Source organism: Macrobrachium rosenbergii, chromosome 31 (genome assembly GCF_040412425.1).
Source record: "Macrobrachium rosenbergii isolate ZJJX-2024 chromosome 31, ASM4041242v1, whole genome shotgun sequence".
Lineage (NCBI taxonomy): Eukaryota > Metazoa > Arthropoda > Malacostraca > Decapoda > Palaemonidae > Macrobrachium > Macrobrachium rosenbergii.
In genome coordinates this window covers 23135384-23155762 of record NC_089771.1, presented here as the reverse complement: position 1 = coordinate 23155762, position 20379 = coordinate 23135384, and positions in this window count along the sequence as shown.

Genomic DNA, 20379 nt, shown 5'->3' with positions numbered 1-20379 from the left:
GGTTCGCATTTATTTATTTATTTTTTATTTCTCAAGGTATATTTTAAGTTTAGGTTCGAACAAATGAATGATGAATTATGAGGCAGCTTTTTGTTCTTGTGAATCACTTTCATTTTTATTTTAACTGATTTTATAGGAATGAAGAAATTGTCTTGAAAAACAAAGTCACATTTGGAAGCAAGTTACTAAGAAATTACTTTTTTCTGAAGTCTGAAGAAATGTCTTTTGAGTCATTACTTAAAACAGTATTGAAATAAGTATGGAAATCTCCAAATTAATTCTGATTTACTGATGAATGTTTTATTGCGTTTATAGCACGAAAAAGACTTATATCTATCGACTGTATATGTATATATATATATATATATATATATATATATATATATATATATATATATTCTTCTTCTTATTCTTTTAACGTGCCTTTTCCCATTTGTATGGAGTAAGCACGATTATATATATATATATATATATATATATATATATATATATATATATATATATATATATATATATATATATATATATATATATATATATATATATATATATATATATATATATATATATATATATATTTCTTCTTCATATTCTTTTAACAGGCCTTTTTGTTTGTATGAGAGTAAGCACGATGATATATATATATATATATATATATATATATATATATATATATATATATATATATATATATATATATATATATATATACTGTACACACACACATATATATATATATACATATATATATACATATATATACATACATATATTTATATATGTATGTATGTATATATGCTACAAGCAGGTCTTATGATTATACTGATACCCAGTCACTTTCGATATAGGGAAAAGTAACTTGTTTACATGACATTACTTTAAAGAAATTTCAGCTTTAATATCTGCATAAAGCTTCAACGTACAGTTTACCAAGGAATTAGATATAACTGAGAACCTCCTCCTAAAGTTACGTTTAAGAAGTAGACTGAATACATATCGCACTCCTTACGAAGGCAGAAACTCTCGAGAGAATTCGTCCTCTTAAAACACTTCCACAAATCCTGGCGCCCTTTTCCTCACTGACACTACATCCTAACACCTTGTGAACAAGCATTCAACCCTTTTATACCTTATACGGATGGGACATCTCCTTCAACAGTGCACGCCATTTGCAATCCTTAGCAAGAAAGTTATGGGAGTGCTGCCAGATGGGTGATGATTTCTTTCCCTCTCGGCATTCAACCACTTACTTACCTCCCGTAGTTTCTTGAAATATGAGAGTAATGGGGCAAGATGGATTCATCTAGAGTGCCTGTTGTTTGGTCGTTGAAAAGTATGTCCTTTTTTATTTTCGTCTCTTGGAATTGTAACATTTCCCTCCTCGTGAATTTAATAACTCTTAAGGTGTGGAGTCGTCTTGGCAATGCGGCAAAAGTTTCAGATTAAAGGTGCACTATGGTTGTGGTCTATAGATAAGGGAGTTTTGTTATTGTTAATTACGGAATAAAATTGATACATTTTATTTATATCACGTGATAGCTGCTACTACTCAAATAAGATCAATTACATCCTCTCAAATGTGCATCAATGCATACGACAAAAAACTTATTATATCTTACTTAACACATCACTAAAATAATTCTATCATATCAATAGAAGTTGTGAAAAATGCTTGGTTGTGTTTTGATAGCAGAAAATATTGCTACGAAATTATAGATAACTACAACATGAATCTCTCGAGGAATAATTTTCTGTACCCATCACAAGCACTAAAGTAATAAAGTACAATTGTTATTTACCTTTCTTGGACCAAGACCAGCACACACAAACACTTCAGCCACTGTCCCAAGGACCTCACAGATTGAAAGAATAAGTCCAGCTTAACTACTAATGGGTGACTTCTGCATCATTCGCCTTTCTGAAATTTAAAATTTTGTTTTACAAATTTGCTTTTAATTTTAAGCTTGTTTAGATAAATAACTAGTTACAGAAACCAGTAGCTATTTAGTTAAATATATATATATATATATATATATATATATATATATATATGTGTGTGTGTGTATGTGTGTGTTTGTATATATATATATATATATATATATATATATATATATATATATATATATATAAGAACAGGATTCATTAAGTACAAACATTTTGCAATGAAGTAAGAGAATTTCTAATATACCTCATGATTTTTAAATGAGAAGACGGACACCTCTTTATGGTTGTTAATGAGATATCATGAATAATTTGGGGTGAGAGTTAATTAAATATGAAGGATTAATTGCCCCACTTTTTGTATACATGTTGTGTTAGAGAGATGGAAAATTCTAAGAAAAAAAAACTGGCAAAATCATGCAAATTCACCTTTTGTGTTTGATAACTGAAGTGTCCAACGTTGCTTTATTGTTATTCAATATTTGCAATTAACCCAGCTATTGTACTATAAAATGAGACTTATTGTGACTGAAATGGACCTTCACTGAAAGATACTTGGATGAAATTATAGAGGTAAATGAAAAACTAAAGCTAACTGACCTTAAATAAATAAAATCTAATATATATATATATATATATATATATATATATATATATATATATATATATATATATATATATATATATATATATATATATATATACATATATATATATATACATATATACATACATATATATATACAAGCCACAATGAATTTAGTGTCTTGTATCAACGAAACAAGAATTCAGAAATTTCTGTAGAAAGACTAACTAAGGACCCACTTTGTATCCTCAGCTTAAATGTCAACTTCCAGGACGAGCCATTGTGAGGCAAGGGAATGACATAGACTGTTTAGAAATCGGATCAAATCTACTTAACCCAAGACCAGAAAAATAAGTAAAGAATAAATAAAAAAAAACACAGGTACGTACCTAGGATCCTGTTATTCGCCTTTAAAAACCCCTATTCTCTTTCTTCTTCATATTCCAAGCATGCAGAGACCAAGATCTGCCATGCCATAGGATTACTGTTGTATTTTTCCTGGAACGAAAAAGGGGAACGGGAATAGTTAGATGGAAGAGAACAACTCAGAATTTTACACCTCTAAATTTCATATTTCTGACTTGCCATTTACAATGTAAATGTAAGATTCTACTCACTTTAACTGCGTAAATATTCTTATTTTTATAATATCGCCCACCTTCTCTCTCTCTCTCTCTCTCTCTCTCTCTCTCTCTCTCTCTCTCTCTCTCTTCTCTCTCTCTACATAATATTGTGTGTTTTTGCCTCTTAATTCTAGACATGAACATCACAATTGAAAATGTCTTACAAAATTACTTATTTTCTTTGTAAGAAAACTTTTCCCAGTTTGTTTATCAGCCAGCCTAGGCTGTGTTATTCGAGAAATTGTACAAACATTTTTTTTCAGTGATGGGCTCTTTGCTGATAACAATTAAGCACATTTATAGAGGAACTAGATTTCAACTTTTATGAGGAAAGTGCCTGTAAGAATGGAGGAATTTTTATGCCTGTTCCAATAACATCATTACTGTAGATTTTTGTAAATAAATTCAATAATGTATCTGCAAACAAGAGGCTATTTGGAAATTATATTTAATATTCCCTATGAATCCTGACGACTGTTTCTGACAGATAAATATATGTATTCACATTGGTTTAGATTGGCAAAGGAAGTTTGCGTAAACAGCAAATACTTACAGTGTGAAGTGTTCTTATTAATTTTCAAGTTCTCTTTCCTAATGCATTTTACTTCAGATATTCCATTCAAGTAAAAAAACATTAAAAAATCTATTAGATATAAAATGACTAGAAATTCTAGACTTTCTATAAAGATATATAATCTGAATCGTAATCAGTATTGACATAAATCACCACCTAACTAATACTGTATAATTCTTGCCATTTTGCCTTTAGTAAACAAGTAAAGAATTACCCAGGGAAAAACGCCAGAAAAAATCCCTCCCTAAAAGTAGTGGGGAAACAGCAAAGGGAAAAAAATTGGAGGCCAGAAATATTATTTTACGGTGTCAAAGGACTTTCATTTTTGTCTGTAGCTCGAAGCCAAAAAGATTTCCTATCGAAAATACATTTGGCCCGGGGGTAAACGTTTTGGTGAAAATAATTGAGTGATGTGAAATATTTATGTCCCCAACTTTTATCAGCAGTATATCTGCAAATTTGGGAAAGTGATTATTGCAATTAGTATTGACGAAAATGATGGACAAAACTGTATTTCTAAAGTAAAAATGTAATATTTTTCACGGTGCTCACATTATTTTAGAGCTAAAGTGATTTATTTTTTGCTATCATTGAAAGACTTTAATAGGTTTGGTATGAATGCAACAAAATTCCCCTTGAAAAAGGATTCATCAAGTTAATTTTGATAATAAAAATTATATTTACCAGGCTGGAAGTACTTTGCGTTACTGGCAGTTATTTATTAACTGAATCAGATGAAAATCAGGTAAACTCTATAGAGATAATACTCATTCACAATTAAGGATTAGAAACATGGATGAGAAAATCCCACAAACAAGTAGGCACTAACTTACCTTTAGCCCATGTTAGTAACGTATTCCAGCTCCACATTTCGTTAAAATTAGAACTGCTATATGTACACCAACTGATGGAACAAAAATACGAAATTTCACCTAACACCAAACTCATACTCATCTGGATTCGTTATTTCTTAGGATGTAAAGGGAGATTTTGATGACTTTGAGGAATCTGATTACAGTACAAGAAATTCTTTGAATATATTGCTTTCATATGCCTGGTCTTCCTGAAAATGTGAAGGAGGAAATCAATGAAACTTCTAAATACTTCACGTCTTCGAGTATTCATATGAGAAATCATTTCCGTAAAAGGAATCCTAAGCCTCTGTCAAGAAAAACTAAGAAAAAATACCGCTTTCAGTTTTTGGTATTTATGCGAGCAAAATGAAATGCCTTTATCATGAGAAGTACATCTTACCTTACCTTACCTTACAGACCTTACAATTCGTTCGGGTTGCCCCAGGTCCCTCAGTGTGAGGCACCTTAAGATAGCTATAAGCTCAGATCCTAATTCAACTCCGTTTCAGACATTTTTATTTCCATGCGTCCTCTTCTTAAATCTCTACTCAATTTCAAGTGAATATGTACCCTCGTTTTACCTCTATTTGTTAAAGTTAACTGCAAGATCGTAACTCCTCTTTTAATAATCTCCCCTCAACTTTCACAAGCCTTCGTCCATTGTAGAATATCATTTTCCTCTCCCTTCTCTCATTTTTTATTAATTTTTTTGACGATACTCTCGCCCTGAATAACCATTGTTTGTCCCGTCTTCATTTTTATCTCGAGCACCTTCCTTTCAGACAAGCCGGACATGAGTTTACCATTTCCTCAGACAAAACGGGGCTAAGGTCATCCGGAGCTTTTTTCAGTCACAAATTTTTCTCTTGTCTTTATTTCCTGCATGACTTCCTTTGACATACTCTTTGGTCCTCAATGGATCCTTATATTTTTTCTCTTGTTTGTCTTCTCTCTAGTTCCTCTTCTTCCGTTTCCACTGTTGTGTTGTGAATTGTAATACGTCCCCCTCAAGGATTTCTGACTCTTTTGAATTCGCTTGATGATCTGTTTTTTTTTTTTTTTTTTTTTTGGTGCCGTCAGTCGTATGAATGCAACACATGACGATGTGTTTGAAGTCGCAAGTGTTTTGCAATTGTCTCTTGTTTGTATTTTCCATCTTTTTGCTTTACTTCCTTTGCTTTTTTATCTGTTACACAAGATTAAACAACTTCAGAGAAACTACCAATGCAACTGTTGTCAATAGCAATTTTAATTTTTAAAAATCAGCTTTATTCAAGCTGAACGTTTGCAGTTGGTACATAACTTTTTGACGGGTTTCAGAATAACAGCAGTTAATGCTTATAGGAATTATAACATAAAAAGTCATTAAGAAGTTCGAATTTTCGTGAGATCTAGCGAAAAAAGAAAGCATCCATCCTTTACTGTTATTTGTAACTGAATTCAGTATTGGGTTTTAATCGGGAAACCACATTGAATGCATTTACATTTTTTTCCAAATGTTTTGGAAGTGTATCGTATTAAATATTAATTTTCTATGAGGCCTATGGAATGTTACTGCTTTCTAATGTACCATGACCACTGGTAAATGATGGAAAAGAGAGGCGACTAGTGCTTACATACTCATGTTACACGTCTGTAATCATGACTTTGGCAGGGTTAGGTGATGGTGATCAACTTCCTTGCCCTATGGATAGAGAGGTCATGACTTTTCTCATAATCTCGCATCTGGGATTAAATTCATGGAATTTAGGCTAATAAGCCAAGCAATCGGGTAACTCCAGCCATTCAGTGCAAAAGAAAGTGAAAAGGAGTTGGAGTGGTTGGAAAGGAAGATGAAGCGATCCAGAAAAGAAATGAGATGAATTAAAAGGGTTTAAAGGGAGACTGGGAGTAAACAACACAGTTTCTCTGCGTCTTAACACAGAAATGAACTTTGAGCAATGAAATGGTTTACATGGCGACGGACTCTGCAAATAACCTGGTCCAAAATTCCTAAATAAAACTTTCAAAGGAAATTGAATGCAAAGTCCTCCTCTCGCTAGTGTAATTTTCGATTGGAGAGATATTCTAAATAAACATACTGTCTCTTCCTCCCAAATAACATTATTAAAATAGAACTGAAATTCTTATAAGTTTCAAATTCCTGATTCAAATTAAAATATAATAAAATAGATACTTTAGAAAGTTCAGGAGAGAAAGAATATTCTTGCCTTGCTCTTTTATCCATTTATTTACTAAATTTGTAAATTCATTTGTTTCTATTCTAATAACTGACCTCTTCTTTCTATATTTCTTATGAACTTCAATTTCTTCTTTCAAATGAAGACCATATTCTTTGGAAGCCTGAATTTCAAGTCAGTGTCCCCTTTTGTAGGCTCGTCCTACATATATAGGACTCATCTTCAGAATAATGAAAAAATAATGATGATAATAATACCAGTGGTCTAAAGGAAACCAAGACTAGGAAGAGAATAAACTAAAATCCAGAGAACAAAGGCAAAACCTTCCCCGTTAGATCGCTGGGAGCGGCAGACCGTAGCCGAGTGTGATGTGATATTGGAACACACTAACTGTATCCCACATAGAAGTTTATTTCCTTTGAAAATTGTTTCCACTCTGTTTTTTTTATACACAGCGTCAGGGTTTATTTATTAAATCCAGACGTGCAGTCGAAATGAAAAGTTTGATTGCTCGGTCAAATAACACGTAGGACATGGCAAATGAATGGAGCTTTTTTTTTCATGTTAAAAAAGACCTTTGATTTTTATAGTTTTTTCTATCACCATGCTGATAAATCATACATTGCTGTTTTTAACAATGTGATAAACGTGGAATAGCTTGGATGTTCATGTTACGAGACTTACACGAATCAAAATTAATACTTCAGACATTCAGTTTAAGGCTGTAATTATCGTCATTATTATACTGTTAAGAAATAGGACAATCAGCATCACATCTCACTGAATTAGAGCGTGTAAAATTACGCAAAATAAAATATATCACTTTTTTTCTCGCAGAAGCAAAGATTCCCAAGAAATAGCATATCTACTTCCCGAACATATCTTGCTTATTTTCCCTTGTATGTTGTCGGTTCAGTATTAAAACTATCTTATCCTTTCTTTTATTTTACTTTACTTTTTTTACATGAAAAACAAGGACTAATTGCAGAGCGTCTGGGAAAAACAACAAAAAACCCGTAACTGCTCTCTTGAGTACCATTCACTCTTACACACAGAGAGAGAGAGAGAGAGAGAGAGAGAGAGAGAGAGAGAGAGAGTTCTTTCGTTTAATTTTGTCACGATGGTGTGATAAACTATACATTGGAATAAATTAAAATCTTTTAAAATAACTTACGTTTTTAGTTTTATAAGCACACAAACACAAACACACACACACACACACACACATATATATATATATATATATATATATATATATATATATATATATATATATATATATATATATATATATATATATATATATATATATATACCATAACAAACAACAAAATCTCTTTAGAACAAGTATAGATGCTGGAACACAAAGATAAATAAGACACAAAACCTTCAAGAGCAGCAGTGGCTGACATCATCACAGCTGAAAAGAGGCAAAAAGAAAAGAAAAAAAGAGTTTATGGCCAAAAAAACTAAGCCGAATCAAGATCAAAGGATTGGTGGGTTTTGAGCATCGGAAATCAATAAGCCTTCCATTTTCATCACCCCCATATTTTCTCCATGATCCTTTTATACCTAGATATTATTCCTGAGCGAGTCTTTTTGCATTTTTTTATTCTAGCGTAGTCTGATTTCCTTACGATCTTTTCCCTCAGTGGTTTTCTAATTAAATGGCGGTTTATGAAAATACTTATAAACACAAGCATTTTTCTGAGGTATGTGTGGCGTGTTTAGGAAAATATTTATAAATACATGCATTTTTCCTAAGTATGTGTGGCGTGTTTGGGAAAATACTTATGAAGACAAGCATTTTTCTGAAGTATGCGTGGCGTGTTTGGGAGTATATTTATAAATACAAGCATTTTTCTTAAATATATGTGGCGTGTTCAGGAAAATACGTATAAATACAAGCATTTTTCTTAAGTATATGTGGCGTGTTTGGGAAAATACTTATAAACACAAGCATTTTTCTGAAGTATGTGTTGCGTGTTAAGGAAAATACTTATAAATACAAGCATTTTTCTTAAGTGTGGCGTGTTTAGGAAAATACGTATAAATAAAAGCATTTTTATTAAGTATGCGTGGCGTGTTTAGGAAAATACTTATAAATACAAGCACGTTTTATAAATATTTGTAACGCATTTACGAAAATATTTATAAACACGAGCACTATGCTCTACCAAATTTTGTGCTAATATAAAAAGACATACTACAGCTTGAGGGTGAGTTGGAGAAAGCATCAGTACAAAAGACTTACTTCAAATTTAGGGTGTTAATTTTGGGCTACATATTTTGATAGTTATCATGAGAGAGAGAGAGAGAGAGAGAGAGAGAGAGAGAGAGAGAGAGAGAGAGACTCTATCTTCTTTGTAGGTGGATATGTAAGGCTGCCCTTTATTTTACGTGTCTTTCATCCTTCCCATAATTTTTTTAAATAAACTTTGATACCATTCATAATATTATACAAGTGACACTACAATCAAAATTCGAAAGTGAAAAAATTAAATACGACAAATTACCTAATGCTTTCAAATTCTTCATCATTGCATTGATTAATCATTTACATTCACAAAACGTAACACGGGTGATGTAATACACGCTACAAGTGAAAATCAATTCCATTCTCAAAATTCAATCAACGAATTACCTCACTGACAACAAATATTTATATTTATGTTATTGGAGTATGAATAATTAATACGTAAATGTCATTTGGCCATAATGAACATTCGTATGATTGGAATGTCATTTTGATACTATCCGTTTGTTCTCTAAACTATTCAAAGTAATTAACTTTTTGATGAATATGTTTTTTTAATGATGCTACAGTGAAATTTCACAGAAATCTATCTGGTATTAGATTTCATTAAGGAATCTAAATCAACTTTGATTGACATGAGATCAGTAATTGATTGGACACTTAATTTAATAACTAATCAGTTAAGGAACGTAATTAAAAACTTGAACAACAAATAGAAAAGGTTCTATTAAGAGGCAGATAATTGAACCTCCCAAGGCAAGAGACTTTGGCCACCTAAATTCTTATGGGTATCTTTATAACATTTTTCATAAAAGGGACTTAAATCGTAAGTAATATGGGTATGTTCCTGTATTTAGAATATGACGTTGACCAGTTGCCAGTTGCGTAGGAACTTTGTTATAGGTTTAGAATATATATATATATATATATATATATATATATATATATATATATATATATATATATATACATACATGTCTGCAATACATAAAAATACATACATATATATGTATGTGTGTGTGAAATATGTGAGTGTGTCTGTGTATATAAATATATATATATATATATATATATGTGTGTGTGTGTGTGTGTGTGTGTGTGTGTGTGTGTGTGTGTGTGTGTGTGTGTGTATGTATGTATGTATAAAACCCCTTTCCTTTGAGTTTGTAACCAGAAACAGTTCATTCACAAGACCCTGAATGACAAGAAGATTAATGAAAAATAACAGAATATACCAAAGAAATAAGATTCTGCAGAGAACACGTACAGATACGCAAGAGAATTAAATGCAAATGAAGTTAAATAGAATTAAATACAAAAAGTCTTTTTGACCCAAAGAAAGAAAATAGAAGCTACATCAAAGGATTCGTGAGGGTTTTGTGGAATCGGAAACCTATATCTTTTCCATTTTTATCGCTCATAGATGATCCTTTCCCATTTGAGATATTACTCTTGGGTAAGATATCCCCCATCCAGGCGTAATTCGCTTCACTTATAGGCCTATTCTGCCCTAAAATGGAAGACTGCAGTATCTGCCGAAATACAAAGCTGAGAAAAAAATGTTAGATACAGTTTTCCATTTGCCACTTACTACTGATTTTGCAATGCTGCAAATGGGACTGAAAAGAAAACATTGAAGAATCATTCTGAAACTGCAGTAACTTGTGTATTAATGTTTCCCGAGCCCAAAGGTGGCATTTTCAATTTCGAAAATTTTGCAAATACTGTAGTTTTCCATTTTAGGGCAGTATTGAGAAATTATTTTTGGATAAACGTTAAGTAACCCAAGTAAAATTACACAACCATCTGTCAGTTATTTGAATTCTGTTCTTAGCATAGGCTTATGGTCGTTACAAATGGGTTAATTAAAGCATATTTATAAAATATATTTCCGTATAAAAATTTTTTATACTACTGTCTATCTTTTAATTGCACAAGTGAAACTTTCGAATTAATTTTTATCTGTAAGCAGGCTATTGTTAAATAGGAAAATATATTACTTATACAAAACATTCTCAGTCAGGATTATCTATTCAACTGTCAGTCATTTGTATTCTGTTCTTAGATAAGCTTATGATTATCACAAATAAGCTAATAAAAACATTTATATGTGAAATATATGTCTGTATAACCATTTCTATAATTATATATATAAATATATATATATATATATATATATATATATATATATATATATATATATATATATATATATATATAAAAAATAAAGGCAAATGCCACAAAGGAAAGATTAAAAAAAAACAGGGTGGTTGCTAGGCCTTTCGAGTTTTCTAGTAAAGGACCTATGTAGTCGAAAGGCCAACTAGCAACCACTCCGTTGTTTTACTCTTTCCATCATTAACATTTCCATTATTACACATTCATCACTTCCCATATCTTCGTGATTCAGTTATACATACATACATACATATATATATATATGTGTGTGTGTGTATGTATGTTTGTATGTATATATATATATATATATATATATATATATATATCTGTTAATGTGCACCTATGCAATGATGCCGAATTATTTTATTTTGCCTAGAACCAGACTGCTTCTAAATAAGAAAATATTACGTGCACAATAAAACCCACCTTCAATCTGATAGGTTATCAGACTTGTAAAGAAATTACTTGTAGATTACCTGTTGATTGGTACCTGTCCCTCCAGGAGGTGAGAGATGACCTCGAGAGAATACTCCTTTGAAGGACCGTCATTGTTTGGGATAATGACTGAATACAATGACGTCAGCACTGATTAGTATTTTGACCTATTTTGACCTCTGTCGTTATTTGGGATTATTATAAATGCAATGATGTCAACGGATGATTGATGGCGTCAGAGGCATAACAAGGAAGACAATTCAGTTGGGCAGAGACCGGAGAGAGAGAGAGAGAGAGAGAGAGAGAGAGAGAGAGTGGTGTTTCTGACCCAGGTTCCTTTCATTTAACGAAAAATTTTCTTTAAAAAAATAATCGTTTTCAGAAAATCCCTCAGTTCAAAAATTAAAATATAATCTATATTATTTTACTTGACTACCAAATATTACAAATGAAAATAAGATGAACAGAATACTAAAATTAAAGTCCCATTACTTAGTGGCTTGCTCTTTCTATTCATAAATGAAAAATACATGATGAAATACACATTATTCACAAACTATTTTACTGTTCAAATTCAGGCATTAAATTACCCTACAGAAAAAAATCAGATTTGCGTTATATGAGCATGAATAACTAACACGTGCAAGCCATTCAGTAATAATGAAAATTCTCATAAGGGAATAGCCATTTGGTCGCCACAGATTTCAGTCTAAAAATTATAAAGGGTATTAATTTTGGAAATACAAAAAAATTTCATTGATAAATTTCAGAATTACAACAGCGAATTTATATTGCTCAATATTTATAGGTAACTAATCTTAAAGACAGGAAATGAGAAAATACGTGAATGTTTGGCTGTGTCTGTGACTCGAAATGATATATAATATACCATTTATACCCCTTAAATGTAATTATTTTCACGTGGAAGTTGTTCTGAAGGTTGCAGGGAATTTCACGTGGATGAATTTTTATATAATTTAAAAATTTCAAAGACAATAATGCACTGTGTAAATTCTGTAGTATGAGAGAGACAATTCGCTTCATTTAATTTACTTTATTGCCAAATGGCCTGTACGTGCTAATTATTCAAACACTAATAACATAATATAATTTTCTTTATTTTGTGAAGCAAATCAGTGCTGAAATTTGGTTGTGAAATTTGTTCCTATATGTAACGTAAGTTATCATTAACATTGCATTAACGAATACAATGAGCAGACTATGATGTAATGGAAATGAAAGCCATTTGAAAAAGCTTTATAATTAATTTTTCATGTGTAATTTTTGGTATCACAGGAAACAAACTGTATTTTGAGTTCCAAATGGGACGGATTTTTCATGCATACTGTGGAATTCTCTTAAAATAAATGGAAAGATTCAATGATATAGTAACAATCAGAATAAAATAAATCAAATAAATACTCAATCTCTCTCTCTCTCTCTCTCTCTCTCTCTCTCTCTCTCTCTCTCTCTCTCTCTCTCTCTCTAACACAATCAACTATCTATCCAGTTCCAGCTTAGCCACTAATCAACCAATCAACCACTGAATAGATTTACCATAAGTTAGACTAGCATTAGGATACCCTATCATCTCAGTATTGCAAATGCAGGTCGATCTGCAGTTCGTTTTAAAGTCAGAAGTCAATTCTGACATCATTGCCTTCAATGATTGATTCTAATAATTGCAGAATCCATAAAGGGGCGGGTCTGGTCTAGTAATCTCTCAAGGTAAATGGAATTCAATGTTCGTGGGTTACTTAAGGTTTAATATTTGATATGATGGAAAGGTCTTATATAGAACTGGTTCAATTATCAAATTACATATGTATGTATACATATATATACGTATATATGTGTGTGTCTGTGTTATATATACTTATATATATTATATATATACATATATATATATATATATATATATATATACTGTATATATATATATATATATATATATATATATATATATATGATTATTATCACTTTTTGTACATGATTCATTTATCACACATTACCACAGGTGAAAAAATAAGAAACGGTGTGGGTCTGACCGGTTTTCGACTTTATTTCAAGCCATTGATTTGATACAGGTGTGAGAAGTCACAAATATATATACTGTATATATTTTGTGACTTCTCACACTCTGTATCAGTCCTAAATCAATGGCTTGGAAATAAAGTCGAAAACCGTCAGAACACCCTGCCATTTTTCACCTGTGGTAATGTGTGATATATATATATGTGTGTGTGTGTGTGTGTGTGTACGTATGTATGTGTGTGTAATATAATGGCACTTTCACGTTTTGTATACAGATAGGCATACACATACATGCAAACGCACGATCAAAAACACTTACAATATTGCCCATAAACAATGTTTATTATAAATGACCAATCAGACATATTTGAGAAAATGAGTATCATGTTAGACTTTGGTTATCTGAACAAAAAGATGTTTTAATTCTTTCATATGACAATATGTGGAAATGGGCTTGTGTATATGTGGATGGGTGTGTATTGCTGTCCCTTATTAATAAATAAACAGCAGCACTCTTATTTATCTTTTATGGCTTTAAAAATTACTAATATTTACGTTTTTGTAAAAGTTCATTTCCTGCCAAAAAAATTCCCCCTGTTTTACCTTGTACATATTTTAACTGCCCAGCTGGACACAGAGAACTCTCTCTCTCTCTCTCTCTCTCTCTCTCTCTCTCTCTCTCTCTCTCTCTCTCTCTCTCTCTCTCTCTCTCTTCTACTGTATGTACACACATTTACGTTTTAAAAAGAAAGAGAAATAAGTGCTTGCATTATTTACAGTGAAACAAAAACATCACTCTATCTCATTTTACAGGTTACATTAGATGTAATACCTCAAATATTGAGATATAAATGATAATGTTTTTTAGATATATATATATATATATATATATATATATATATATATATATATATATATATATACATGTATTTACATATATATACATATATATATTTACATATATGTACAGTATATATACAGTATATTTATACATATATATATATATATATATATATATATATATATATATATATATATATATATATATATATATATATAGCTAAAAGCATTACCTTTAATATCTAAACACTTGACGTATTACATCGAAACTAACTTACAAATGAGATACAGTGATGTTTTTGCTTCATTGTCAGTAATGAAAGTGCCTATTTCAAAGCGAAATTGTGTATACAAAGCTGGTAAGATGAGAGAGAGAGAGAGAGAGAGAGAGAAAGAGAGAGAGAAGAAAGAGAAAGAGAAAGAAGAGAAGAAGAGAGAGAGAGAGAGAGAGAGAGTCATACATTTTCAATTACCAGATTATCTTGGGGACGAATCCTCCAACTCTGGGATAAGAGCTTAGGTCAGCAAACTAAGTTAAGAGATAAAAGATTTAAGATGGTGAAAAATCTCGTATAGATTCAAAAGACTGTTCGACAAAAAAAGCTGGGAATTGCTAAATCAGCAAATAAATTTATTTGATTTTGGGTTTTGTGTGTGTGTGTTTTTTTTTTTAGCTTTGTTGTTTTTCTGATTATAAATTGCCTAAGGGGTTTCTTTTGTTTTCTCAAATATTTATTAGGATAGAGATCAGGCGAAGAGACTATATTTGACTATTTGTGCAAAGTTCTCCTTGACAGTAATACTTGATCATGACCCTAAAAGTATAATTATCATAAAAATAAATCAGTATGTTGTGATAGTTTTTAATGAAGAGATACTGTTACCGTTCTGCCATAAAAACAAGCATGCACCAAAGTATATACGTCAGTGTATCATGATTGCTTGTAACTCATAAAAATAAATGAATATTTCCTAATATTTTCTCATAAGATACTATCAATATCCTGCTATAAAAACGAGTAAGTATCAAGTTGTACAAATCAGTATACAGTAATTACATCTAACACATTATATCCTCGTTATAACCAGCGCTTGAAAAATGATTGCAAGAATCCTTTGAGCGAAAAGCATCACGCAGAATTCAATCCCTCCTCAGCAGATGGCGTTGAGCAGATCCTTGTTTAATGGGACTTCCGAAATTGCTGGTAAGACCAGGGGAACGCCACCTGAGATGATGATGGATTGCGCTAATCAGATTAGAGGAAGACGGTGGCGTTTATTTGGGGGAAAGGAGATTGGGCCAAAATGCCTTTTCCGCCAACGGCGTGTTGTTATTTGATGTCGAAACAGGCATTGATTTGAGCGACCTTTTTAGTCTTTAGTTTTCAGTACAAGAAAATTATTGACATGGCTTTGTCTTTCCGTCAGCACTTTTTCTGTCCGCACTTTTTCTGTCCGCCCTTAGATCCTAAAAGCTACTGAGGCTAGAAGGCTGCAAATTGGTATGTTGATCATCCGCCCTCCAATCATCAAACATACCAAATTACAGCCCTCTAGCCTCAGTAGTTGTTATTTTATTTAAGGTTAAAGTTAGCCATGATCGTGTATGGCACCGCTATAGGTGCCATGCCAACAACACAGGCCACCATCGGACTGTGGCTGAAAGTTTCATGGGCCGCGGCTCATACAGCATTATACGCTGTGCAGAAAACTCGATTGCTCCGAAGAAACTTCGGTACATTTTTTTACTTGTTTTTTCTTACTCTTGAAGAGGATGAAGAGGATGTTCACATCAACCTAATTCTAATTTCCTAAAGTCCTTTCACTCATACATGCTTTAAGAATGGGAAGTCACTTCCGCACACAGGCTGAGAAAATGAACTTCGGTGAGATTATTCACTAAATTAGTCAATATCTATATTTCAAAAATAAAATCATTTGTGAACTTGACGGTATATGTTTCGTCATGATGTAACTGATTATTCACAACGCGCGTTTAATATTGTTTCTCAACGTTACTAGTACTCAAAATATGTTCTAGATACCTGAAAATAATGAGCATACCCTTTAAAATCTGTTAAACAGGGCTCATAAGATGGTAATCAATTGGAGAAGTCAATTTTTTTCAAGTAATATAAATTGTTGAGAGAGAGAGTTGAGAGAGAGAGAGAGAGAGAGAGAGAGAGAGAGAGAGAGAAGAGAGTGATAACAATAAGAGTAAAAAGAAGTAAATAAATATAATGAAAGCAGCCAGATTTCTCAAAAGAATAACAGATAGATTAAGTTAGATGGAACAGAACTTTGAAAACAAAATTTCAGGCATCCCTCTCACTCCCAACACTTTTTTGTTTACCTGCCCCGTGCCAACTGTAATCCTAAGGCATCACACATCCTGAGCTTCTCAAGAAGAAGAAGAAGAAGAAGAAGAAGAAGAAGAAGAAGAAGAAGAAGAAGAAGAAGAAGAAGAAGAAGGAGGAGGAGGAGGAGGAGGAGCAGAAGAAGAAGAAGGAAGGGAGTTACAAGGCGTGTAATAGGATCTTCTTCAGTCTCTTCCTGTCTTCTCTCCTCGTCTCCTGCCGAGAGGACTTAATCCGATGCTTAAATAGACAATGTCATTCTCTCGCCTCACGATGGGTCTTCCTTAAACTTGACGTGTGAGCTGAGACAACACCAACTGTTGTTTGATATTTTCTCCAGAGAGAAATTTTTTCGGTTATTTTTTGGCAGTTATGAGCCCCCGGGAATATTTATTAACTATTTTCTTGATGATGTCCTTGCTTGTTTTATCATTCTCTTATTATCTTGATTTCGTAGTCAGAAGATTTTTCGGCTATTTTAGGCAGTTATGAGCCCCCAGGAATATTTATTAACTATTTTCTTAATTATGTTCTTGTTTGTTTTATCATTCTCTTATTATCTTCATTTCCTAGTCAGTTATATTAAATTTTACTTTATTATCTTTATCATACAATATACACAAACGTATATTGTATATATTTTTTTTCGTTACACTAGATATTTCGATCTCAAATTCATATTTACAAGAAAATTCAGATTATTTTGTTTCAGCTTATGAGGAATGCTTCGTAAAATAAAATGACTGAGAGATACATATATTGACTTGGGATATTGGTCTCTATTCCAAATTAAAAACTCGAAACTTTACTAAACAATAACTGACGAGAGAAGAAAACATCTGTTTTTTAATAAAAAAACCTGACTATCCTGTTTTAAAGAAAAATTAAGACTGCTGAAATAAACAAGACTGAGTGAAATAATATTGATAAAAATAATGGTAAGGAAGTGATCAATAACAGGATTTTATTTTTTTCCAGCAAGGATCATTACATATTTATTTATTATTCAATAAAATGCCTTTTAATCTGACCCATAAATACCCTAATCGAATTTTGCGGACAAACAAAGCATTATGTTAATAACGTCTTTGAAAGGTAATTCAAAGATGCAAATATCATTAAGATACACCTCATTAAAACACCTTTTATGTGACCTGAAAAGACATTAATTACATTTTTACATTCCAAAGCACCGCTTGAATAGTTTCCCTATGAAAGAGAAGTAAGGCTACAAAGCTCTTCAGGGCAGTTGTATATACTTTGCATATTTTCCAACTTCCATTATCAATTCTGCACAATACACTTTTTTTTTTCTTTCTTCTGGGAACTGGGATATTTCCAGAGAGAATTGTTTCTTCTGGGTCTCAAAGGAGGCTTCAAAGAAAAGGGAGCTTTTGATGTGCAAATACAGGAAATTCTCATTTCATAAGTGACTATATGAAAAACTAAGAATCAAGAGAGAGAGGAGAGAGAGAGAGAGAGAGATTTGATTTAGAGAGAGAGAGAGAGACATTTGGCTGTAAGACTAAATACTTAGAGGCACTGGCAGCCAGTGCTTAAGGTGACAAGAGGGAGTTAGAGTGGTTGGACAGCAAGGTGCAAGAAAGGAAGTGGGAACAGAGATAAAGTAAAAGGTTAAAAAGTGGGTTCAGCTGGGGGCTGAAGGGATGCTGCAAACAACCTTTAGTAATGCCTACAGTGCACCACGTGAGGTGCACTGATGGCACTTCCCTAAAAAAGGAAAGAGAGAGAGAGAGAGAGAGAGAGAGAGAGAAAGAGCAATAAGAGAGAGAGAGAGAGGAAAGCATGATCAAAGCAGTGACATTAACTGTAGGTATAAAAATATCCAAAGATGGCGTACGGAAATTCCCTAAAATTGCAGAATAAAGAACAAATTTCCTGAATTTGAGAAAACAGACATTTTAAATGGATATCTGGTTACCTGACGAATTTAAAGATACCTTGCACACAGCAATGAGATTAAAGTGATCGTGTACTTCCGTTTATGACTAAAAAAAATGGTAAAATTAACCTAGATCGGAGTTAACAGACCCGCAGGGAAAGCAAATGCACCTTTACTGTTGTAAGCCAAATGTTTGGTGAAATTATCTTTAAAAGCTACGCAGGTGAAAGGTTAAAGGCGGATAACAACAGGACACGAAGGTAAACGCGAAAAGCTAAAGATTTTTTGGGGTCTCCAAGCCTCTGATTCGACTCTGAAATAATTCACCTGATATCTGTTTCTGGAAATTAGATTTCGAGCCGAGGTCTTGCTCGGAAACGGGGGAAGAAGAATAGACGAAGCTTTATGACAATGTGAAAGGGAAGCTTCGGAAAAGCGAAGTGTGACTGTTTTAAGGTCAGAGGTGAGCCTGCGTTTTCTAAATAATTCTCGTGCCAGGAAAAATTGTATGTGTTTTCTATAATAAACACCCGGAGACGGCGAAGTAAAAATTATATATTATGCAAAGGAGAGATTTATATCTCTTGTGAGCTAATTAAATAAACTGTGTATCGCTATAATTAACTGTTACTCGTAACCTGGCAAATCAGAGTCGATATTTTGCAATACCTGCATGATGAGTGTTGAATAACATTTCTGATATTCTGCTATTAGTAACTGTTAATGTTATATTACCCATTGAGAACAAGATGCATCCTAAAACATTCACAACAAAATACCCAAATATTTAAGAGTAAAAAAATATTTTCAAAAAAAAATTTTTGAATTTCTTAAGATTCAATTTATTCCTCAGGCTAGTGCAGACAATATCAGAAGGCCATATCAAAAGAATTAACAAGCAGGGTGCCAAGTCTGCTTTCCAGGTATGGAGTTGCAAGCAATGCTTTGGTAACCTATTTCACTATTGTTAAACCAGTTTCCTTTGTACCTGTGAGGAGGATATGATCCAGCCATTGCAGATTGCAACGCTGTAACTGGTATATTTTGTATGTTGAAATGTTGACGTTGCTCTGATTATAAGGAAATTTACTTTCCTTGGATGTTTCATATAAGTCGAGGAGTAAATATAATGTTCCTTTAATGTTTCCAAAGATAACTGACCATTAACTACACGGAATTTCCAGACAAATATTCTCGAAGTATTTTTTAACTTCGTAAGTGAAGGAATATTATGACCCGCCTAGCATTATGCAACCAAATTTGAAAGCATAAAGATATATTTTGATCTTCAGTAACTCCACAATTATCACTACTGACGTAGTTCCACCTAACCAGAGTTGACTAAGAATAAAACGAGCTAACTGCCCTATTTTATATATATTTTATATACTGTATATTTTATTGTTTCCTCAAAATATATGAACAATTTCATGCCAAGAGCTAATGCATCACAGTAAGATGTTATATTACTTGATCGAACTTACACTAATGCACGAATGCATCGTCTTTGTAAGTGCAGTCACAGTAATAATAAAATAATAATAATAATAAGAGCGAAAGGTTAACAAGTTGTTTCCGGCGCCTTTCAACTCTGCCGGTAAACAATCCGATGAGTTT